Here is a 5851-nt window from a genome sequence, read left to right as displayed (position 1 = left end):
TAAGCATATATACGAGTGAGAAACTCTCATCGTAGTCAACACCTTGAACTTGTCGAAAACCTTTTTTGCGACAATTCTAGCTTTGTAGATAGTAACACTAATATCAGCGTCCGTCTTCCTCTTGAAGATCCATTTAACCTCAATGGCTCGCTGATCAATGGGCAAGTCAATCAAAGTCCATACTTTGTTCTCATACATGGATCTCATCTCAGATTTCATGGCCTCAAGCCATTTCGCGGAATCTGGGCTCATCATCGCTTCCTCATAGTTCATAGGCTCGTCATGGTGAAGTAACATGACCTCCAGAACAGGATTACCGTACCATTCTGGTGCGGATCTCACTTTGGTTTACCTACAAGGTTCGGTAGTAACTTGATCCGGAGTTACATGATCATCATCATTAGCTTCCTCACTAATTGGTGTAGTAGTCACGGGAACAGATTTCTATGATGAACTACTTTCCAATAAGGGAGCAGGTACAGTTACCTTATCAAGTTATACTTTCCTCCCACTCATTTCTTTCGAGAGAAAACCCTTCTTTAGAAAGGATCCATTCTAAGCAATGAATATATTGCCTTTGGATCTGTGATAGAAGGTGTACCCAACATTTTCTTTTGGGTATCCTATGAAGATGCACTTCTCCGATTTGGGTTTGAGCTTATCAGGTTGAAACTTTTTCACATAAGCATTGCAACCTCAACTTTAAGAAACGACAGCTTAGGACCTGAAAAGAAAAAACCAGCTCCAAACAATGCTCCTATTCAAAGTTTTTTTCACGGTTAAATATGCTTTTGTCACGACATCATGGAATATCCGAACACCACGAATGTTGCCAACCACATCACACGCTAGGGCATCTTTCGATGCCAAAAAAACAGTTTTCTTACGCTATTTTATTTGATTTATTCACTGTTTGTCACACTCATCCAGCTGAAGATGCTCTTAGTTTCAGTTGCGGCTAGAGACACTGAGGCCGATTTCAATGCACCTCAACCAGTTACCAGTCCCCCTCCCCTCGCCGCGTCAACGAGCGGCCGCCGCGGGCTCCCGATTCTGCGCGGATCGCTGCGCCTCGCCGGCGTCGCCCCCACCTACCCGCCGTCGCCACGCCTCCCCCGGGGTTCCTTCTTCCTGGTCCCGCAGCCGCAGCTCGTCGGATTCAATCCGCTGTTCAGTTAGCGGGGTTAGCCCTCGCTGCGGCGGCTCCCGGGCGCACGGGAGATGAGTGAGCAGCATCTCGTAGCATCCGGTAAGTCCTCCGGCAGATTCCCAATCCGCCATGCTGAAATGGATGAGATTCGGTTGTCCGTCTGAAATCCCGTTCAATTAACCAAGCATTTTTCAATCATCAAGCATGATAGCGCAACGCTGACTGAATTGCAATGCAGCGTCGTTGTTGCTGCAGAGGAAGAAGGGATGCACGAGCGAGCCGTTTGGATTTGTTTGTGTGATCTAGGTGGACAAACGTGTCGTCCGAAGGGATCTCACCACTCCAGCCAGAGTTCGATGCTGCTGTTGGCAGTCCTCTGCACCCACCACAGCCAGTTCTGCCAGTCGCAGTCTGCAGCAGTCCACACGCATTTTCGTTTAGAGGTCTTTGTTCAAATCCTCTGCTTGTCCTTTCCCTTGCTTTGCACACACGTTCACATTGACCTGCGGTGCAGTTAAAAGCCTGCCTTCTGGTCCATGTCTGGTCCCCAAATCCTTCAAAAGTCATCCTTCACCCAAGATCATACAAGCTCAAACCTTAGCACTCCCTGTTGTTCTTGCACATCGGCATCATGCCCTCTCTCTTGTCTCTACTATGTATTTTGCTTAGCCTTTTCTCCTTCGAGACATCGGCATTAGCTGCATCACAAGCAAACATGTCAGAGATGGATCGCCAAGCCCTACTCTGCTTCAAGTCTGGCATCAACTTCGATCCCTTTGGCATCCTACACTCATGGAGAAATGGTTCGCTCAACTTTTGTAGCTCGAAAGGGGTCACCTGCGGCAAAGAAATTCCACCACGGGTGGTCTCTTTGGACCTCACATCTGCTCGTCTCGGTGGGCGGTTATCTGGATGTGTCGGTAACTTGACTTTTCTATCCTTGATGAACCTTGCCGATAATTATCTGCCAGGAACCATCCCCGAAGAATTGGGTAAGCTTCCAAACCTCCATACACTGAATCTTGCTGGCAGCAACCTGGAAGGTAACATCCCTAAATCACTAGGCACTAGAAATTCACTTAGCTATGTCAATCTTGCAAACAACAGCCTTACCGGTGGCATCCCTATCTCACTGGCCAATAGCGTCTCACTCAGTACACTTATACTATCACGTAATAACCTCTCTGGAGAGATCCCTTCTATTTTGTTTGATAATTCATCTAAGCTTACCATGGTTGATCTCCAGAAAAAATCTTTCACTGGTCCCATCCCACATTTCCATACGGTCGCAACTCTCAAATTTCTTTGCCTGATAGAGAACTTCCTCTCCGAAAGCATACCTCCATCATTAGGAAATGTTTCTTCCCTCAGTTCTATATTCCTCGGCCAAAATAGGTTATCTGGATTAATTCCAGAAACTTTGAGTCACATTACAAAACTGCTTGAGCTTGATCTAAGTTTCAACAGTTTATCAGGGAGTGTCCCGTCGTCTATTTACAACATGACATCACTAAGGTACTTTAGCGTAGGCAGCAATACACTTGTTGGACAGATACCATCTCACATTGGTTACTCACTATCAAACCTCCAGTTGCTTATCCTGGGAAGCAACAGACTGAAGGGCCTAATCCCTGCTTCACTAGCCAACATGTTAAATCTTCAAATACTTGATCTTTCAAACAACTTGTTACATGGATCTGTTCCATCTCTTGGTTCATTGGCAAACTTGCATGAGTTGGATTTAGGGAGTAACTTGCTAGAAGCACATGACTGGTCATTTTTTTACATATCTAGCAAATTGCACCCAGCTCACAAAGTTGTCCTTGAAAGGGGATGTTCTAAATGGCAGCCTACCTATATCAATTGTTAATCTTTCCAGGAGGTTAGAATATTTATCGCTTGGGTCAAACCAAATTTCAGGCTCCATACCTGTAGAGATTGGCAATCTTGTTAATCTCTTTTCGCTTGGGATGGAAAGCAATTTTCTTTCTGGAAGCATACCTTCTTCCATCGGCAAGCTACGAAACCTCTATATCCTAAATCTGTCAAAGAACAAATTATCAGGTCAGATTCCTCCCTCAATTGGTGATGTTACTCAACTTGCTGAACTTTACCTTGATGGTAACAACTTGAGTGGAAATATACCTGGTAGTTTAGCCCAGTGCATGGGGCTTTTTGAACTAAACTTGTCTCAAAACAATCTTGATGGCACGATACCAGTCAGACTTTTTGCCGACCTTCTATTCGCCTGGAGTCTGGACTTCTCACACAACAATCTCACAGGGGAACTACCACCGGTACTTGGTACATATGGCATTGGTAGTGGTCTAGTGTCCCTTCACATGGAAGGAAACAGGTTTCATGGACAAATTCCAGAAAGATGGCATCTATTAGTATCAACCCGGCAGATTAATCTTTCTCACAATGGCTTATCCGGTGTCGTGCCCAAATTCTTTGAGCAACTTGATAAGCTGGAGCAACTTGATCTCTCTTACAACAACTTGGAAGGGGCTGTTCCTGCAAGTGGTATCTTCACGCATTCTGTCGCAGTAGTTTTGGATGGCAACAAGGGACTCTGCTCAAATTCCCCCAGGCTAGCGTTACCAATTTGTCCTGGCATCTCAGGTTCAGCAACTAAAGTGAAGCATCATCTGTCATTGCTGGTGACCTCGCTGCTAATTTTACTACCACCACTTACTATTGGTTCCCTAGTCTTGATATGGTTTATGCTCACTATTTGGAAGAAAGGGTCGTTTCCATTTTCACGATGGGATCTTGTGTCCAAGATGTTTCCTAATAGAAGAGAAGTGCATACAGCCCCGTGCCATGACGAGAAGAAGCTGAAGAGAGTGTCATACGAGGACATTCTTAAAGCTACCAACTAGTTTTCTTTGGTCCATACTATCAGCTCAACTTGTACTAGTTCAGTTTATGTTGGTAGGTTCAAGTCCGACAAGAGCCTAGTTGCCATCAAAGTATTCAACTTGAACGAACCTGGTGGATATGAGAGTTACCTTATTGAGTGTGAAGTGCTCCGAAGCACCCGCCATAGAAATATAATGCGACCTGTGACCCTATGCTCAACATTGGATTCACAAAACCATGAGTTCAAAGCACTAATCTTCGAGGTCATGGTTAATGGAAGCCTGGAGGCATGGTTGCATTCTGAGCAGCACAATGGAATTCTAGACAAAGTGCTAAGCTTTGGCCAGAGGATATGCATAGCAGCAGATGTGGCTTCTGCTCTTGATTATGCCCACAATGAACTGACGCCTCCTTTGATCCATTGTGATTTGAAGCCAAACAATGTCCTTTTGGATGATGACATGACTGCGCGGCTCAGTGACTTTGGCTCAGCAAAGTTTCTATCACGAGGTCTAGTAATTCCTAAAAGCCTTCATGATGTTGGAGGGACAATTGGATACGTGGCACCTGGTGAGCTTTACCTTTTCCGTTTCCACCTAATTATAGTTTGTCTTGTATATGTGTATTATCTTAACGTATTACTTCTTCACAGAGTACAGAATGGGCTGCGAGATCTCCGTAGGCGGTGATGTGTATAGTTTCGGAGTGCTTCTACTGGAATTGCTTACTGGAAAACGACCTACTGATGATATGTTTGTGGATGGACTTAGCCTTTGTAAGTTCTATGAATCTAAGTTCCGAGACAGAGTTGCAGAGATTCTTGATCCTCATATGGCGCATGAGGAGCATCAAGGGTGCGCAGAAGGATGGATACAGAGATATATTGTCCCCTTGGTTGCCCTTGGGCTGTCATGTACGGTGGAATCTCCGAAGGATAGGCCCGGAATGAAAGATGTTTGTGCCAAACTTTCTGATATTAGAGCCTCTTTTCTTTAGCTGTCATGATGATTAAGGAATATATCAATTATGTTAGAGCATACTGATTCATTATATTAAGAATGTGTTTTTTTACTGGTACAGTGCATATTGTACCCAATCTATTTGACAAACTGAAACGAACTGTGTATGTGATTTGCAGTTAGTCATAGTAGGATATTGGAAATATCAACCATTCTTTGTTCCAGAGTTGTTGATTATTTTTTATTTTGATATTGACGTGTATGTATTGTCAAATTCTTGCACTAATTTATTTGCAAAGGGTGTATGCAAAGGTGTTTTCCGATGAAATAATATGTTTAATTTACAGCTTGACGGGTAATATTCGAAGGATATGTCTTAAGGTTGCATCCTGCATCAGTAGCCAATTATAAAGTAAACAAAGATATTCATATGACATAACGAACAATCCTCTTTTGCTCTCAAAGACTCAAACTTTTATCTCCTTGCAAGGTTGCATATGCTTGAGTTATACATGGCCTCTAGCCATTATTGTTAAATATTGAAAGGAATGAAATTCCTGAATAAGTTTTTTACGTCAGGAGAGGAACACTAAAGAGACCCATGATGGTGTTACTTGAAAGGGATGAAATTACTGAATAGGTAGACAAGTATGGGCAAGACAGATAAAACTTCTTTTTTTTTCTGGAGATGACACCAAAGACTGTTGACAAAAAAATTAGTAACATAAAACTAATGTTGTATGATCCATCATTGCACTGCCAGTGCGAAGGCATTCATTTAAGCCAATCTTGAATCTCCATGACACTGTTCTTCGGTAGGTGCAGTGTGAGTGTGTGCCCTTATACTCACTGTTTTTCCAAAACCATTCTCGTAACC

General features: G+C 43.5%; 1 pseudogene; it reads left to right on the top strand.

Annotated features, from left to right (window-relative positions):
• The first annotated feature begins 1781 nt into the window (after positions 1–1781).
• LOC123184501 (probable LRR receptor-like serine/threonine-protein kinase At3g47570) lies at positions 1782–5292 on the top strand (annotated as a pseudogene).
• Positions 5293–5851: the final 559 nt, after the last annotated feature.

This window comes from Triticum aestivum, chromosome 2A, assembly GCF_018294505.1.
Source record: "Triticum aestivum cultivar Chinese Spring chromosome 2A, IWGSC CS RefSeq v2.1, whole genome shotgun sequence".
NCBI classification, from domain to species: domain Eukaryota; kingdom Viridiplantae; phylum Streptophyta; class Magnoliopsida; order Poales; family Poaceae; genus Triticum; species Triticum aestivum.
The sequence above is the reverse complement of the archived record's forward strand: the minus strand, read 5'-3'. Positions and strand labels throughout refer to the sequence as shown.